This window comes from Glycine max, chromosome 3, assembly GCF_000004515.6.
Source record: "Glycine max cultivar Williams 82 chromosome 3, Glycine_max_v4.0, whole genome shotgun sequence".
NCBI classification, from domain to species: Eukaryota; Viridiplantae; Streptophyta; class Magnoliopsida; order Fabales; family Fabaceae; genus Glycine; species Glycine max.
The window spans coordinates 40,838,419-40,842,285 of record NC_016090.4 but is presented as its reverse complement, the minus strand read 5'-3'; the positions used below and the strand labels follow the sequence as shown (position 1 = coordinate 40,842,285).

Sequence of the window (3,867 nt, the reverse complement as noted above, 5' to 3'; positions counted from 1 at the left end):
TATATTTATTATAATTTTTAAATAATTTTATAAAATAAAAAAATTATTTTGTATAAAATACAAATTAAAATATTAATGATAACCATGATTTATTTATCTTAATCAAATAATGTAAATATTATTCTTTTAATTTTATTATAAATCATCAAAGTATAATTAAAAATAATATATAATTATTATGATTTATAAAATAATGAAAATATTGATTTGTTAATTTAAAAATATTACTAATATATTAATTTCAATAATTTTCAAGTATAAAAGTATTTAAGAATATTACATATTGATTAAGATTTATAATAAAATAAAAATTTAACTTCTTAATTTTTCTAGAAAAATAAACTCGGTCGTTAGCCTGAGAACAATTTTGTATGACGGCGACCGAAAAATACTTGATTGCTACCAACATAACATAGCGATCAAAACGTATTTGGTCGCCAACGTCAAGTCCAGGTCGGTTGTTAAAGTTGTTTTGAATTTATGTATGCATAATGACCGAGGTATTCACTGACATTTCATGAATTTTGGTTTTATGAAGTGCATGAGATGCAGAAACAAATAAAAAATGTATAACAACATATCCAGAAAAGTGGAGTCAGACTTTATTTTATTTATAATTATAATTAATTAATAATTTATAAAAATAAAAATTATAAATAAAAGTTAAAAAACGAAAACACACAACGCCTGGAACAATATGCAACTTCACATTGAGGGTTTTTTTCTCTTAATTTTAACCTTTTATTTATAATTTGTCTTTTTAAAAATTATTAACTTTAACTATAATTTGATTTTAATTTTAAAATTTTGATATATTTTATAAACTTATTTTGTATATCTTTTTTTAATACACTGGATATTAATATTACAGTAATATGTATTAATCCGAATTAAAATTGTATTCTAAAAATTAAAATTCTAAATCCATCGGCAAGAAAGTCTTGCGATTGGTTAAAACTAATGTGTTTTATTTGCATTGATACGGTTATTATTTAACATAACAACTCTACAATTTTATATATTATTTTGAAATTTAAATTATATTTTCTAAATTCGATTTACAATCTTGTATATATTTCAATTTCAATGCAATTTAGAAAAAAAAAAAGATTATAAAAAAATATAGAAAGATTATCAAACTTAATTTTATATTATTAGTGCATGGCAAAAAAAAAAAAATAAAAATGGCCTATGCAGGTTTCAAACCTACAACCTTCACATTATTAGCACGACGCTCTAATCAACTGAGCTAATAGGCCAAATTATATTAATGTTATTCACGTTAAATTATTTATCAATTTCATTTAGTTTTTCTCTTGCACATTTTCCTGTTTCACCTCCCGATTAAGAAGTATATATATCTTTGAATTAAAATTTTAGAAAACAGAATTTACTCCAGGTATTTAAGTTGAAATATTAGACTCTTTGGATCATATTACGGCTTTCGAACATCCCAAAAACATACATCTTGAACTTGTTATTCCTGCCGCTGCAACATCTATTAATAATTTAATATACTTTCGTTCACAATAAAGACCCGATATAGGCTATGATATATGACAATAATGACTCTTGAAATCTGTTTTTACAGCTTGTTTAAGTCGCTTGGATTTTCAATGTGTATTAGCATTAGAGATCCAGAGGAACACAAGCATTTCATAAGTACCTCCAAAATAGCATGAGAGAAAGGACAAACATATATATGGAGAATGTTGATGACCAAAGATAAAGCACATGCTTGTAAACCCGTTGTGATTTTGGTGGCATTCATTCCAATGCAATTTTAAAGCATAAGAAACGAGTGAAATCCTTTTGCAAGCGTCATTTTGAGGCTAGTGAACAATAACTCAATCGTAACTAAAGTACTTAAGGGTTATATGCAGTTTTGAGGATTTTTTTGGCTGTCAAATGGAACTCAAGCAAAATTTCATAGCACGTCAAAGGCTAAAAATGTTGCACCATGACACCACAATCTTGAGATTCGCTGATATGGCTATTGGGCACATCCATTTTTAGTTTAGCAAACTAGTTACAGACAATTTTAATTGAGTTACTAGGAACTCTCCAAAATGCTAGTCTTCCCTAGGACTAGCCCATGAATCTTGTCAACACAGAATCCCTCAATCATTCATCAAATTATGTTATGTAATACATTAGGGAAGTTCAGAAAGAAAAAAAGTAACTTTGTAATTCTTGGCAGTCTCCATCGAAGGATTTCTTACATTATTAAGTGAAGGACAAAAAACAGAAACACGGTATTCAGTTTACCTATGATATATAATATATATAGGCTTTTACCACGATATAAGATGCAATCATAGTGGTCATCCTACTGTTTTTGACATTTTGTAAGCAATTACAAATGTTTGCACATATCAGAAGAAAGATTATATTCCTCCATAATTCCATCCAACCAGAAATGTCTTTGATTAAGGCTCTCACTCCCCTTTGCAAGGAATATTAGTGCAGCGGCAAACGGGTCTACCAGAAGCTTCCCACCCATTGAAGCCACGTTCCAAGACCTTAATGTTCTTTACCCAAGTATCTTCCTTGTTCTCCTCAAGATAATTGACAAGCCTCCTAGCACAAGTTGGGCCACGAACCTACAAAATAGTTTATGCCACTTTCAGTTTAGAGAGACAAATTCTGGTATTATACAAAAAGGGTATAGGAAGATAAGTGTCCCATTACAAAAAGTTTATCAAATGTCATAATCAGTAGAAACTTGTTTCTGACATGTCAAGTTGAATATTTAGGTTTTTAAGATATAACTACAAAGCTATATTATATAAAAAGGTAAAGTCAAGCATATCCATTGTATCTTGGAATCAGATAAAATGCAGAATTTGCATTGCACGTTATATAAACTGTGTGCATTGACATCACTATGCACATTCTAAAAAGGCACTGGAAATGGGAAGTCAAAAAATAATCTAAGTATCAGGCTATCGGCATATGCATATAAGAAGCTGATCAATCGATCATGTATAATTTGAAATTCTAAATATTAAGATCATCCTAGGAAAATGAATCAGATACAGAATATTCAATGCCACGCTTTGTCACAGACAATGGAAGATGGTAAAAACAGTCAAAGGAAAATAAGAATAAAATTTGGTTAATAAGTTTTGTTGACTTTCCTCAGTATCAGCTTTCCCTATTTTGAAACACTTGTTTTGTGACAATTGGAACAATTTTTCTCCCGCTCTTCAGTTTACAGCTTCTCTATTTATTTGGTCAGCCAGCATTCATCATAACTGACAAGCTAACTCTCTAATCTTTCTTCTTTCTCTTCTAATACACTTTCAATATTCTCTCTCTCTCTCTCTCTGAATGAGATTTGAGATGTTATCTCATAACTCCCTTCCACTCTTCTCATTTCTAATTTAATAGATCAATTTTCGGGGAGCAAATTTGGATCCCATAATAACTCTTACCTTATTCCCCTCTCTTTTTGTCCTGGACCCTTTAAACCAAGACGCTGGAAAATCAAAATTGCATTAGAGAATTTTTATGACCAATTTTTTTAATCTGTCCAATACTTATTTGCGCTTCAATTCAAGTTATTCCAATCCAAATCAAGTTATCTTGTAGAGTTGTTATTCATATATACAGTAAGCTATTATCAAAATATAAAAATAGCTTGAATCACTTTCTTCTGGGTTTTCGGTTAACAAACAATCCACTACTACTGCCATAGGCGGACCTATGTTAGGAGGAGGGGGTCTTGGTTGCCTGATTTTTTTTCTAATTTAAAAATTTAATATATTAATTAATATCATTTATTAATTATAAAAAAATAATTTTTCTATTAAGTAAGGAAATCTGATTTGAAATTCATTATATTTTTTTTATAAAATTTAAATT

The 3,867-nt window shown here is 28.7% G+C and overlaps 1 non-coding gene across 1 annotated transcript; it reads right to left on the bottom strand.

Moving 5' to 3' along the window:
• Positions 1-1,185: 1,185 nt before the first annotated feature.
• TRNAI-AAU (transfer RNA isoleucine (anticodon AAU)) lies at positions 1,186-1,259 on the bottom strand. The gene has a single exon. It is a non-coding gene; the product is annotated as a tRNA-Ile (tRNA).
• Positions 1,260-3,867: the final 2,608 nt, after the last annotated feature.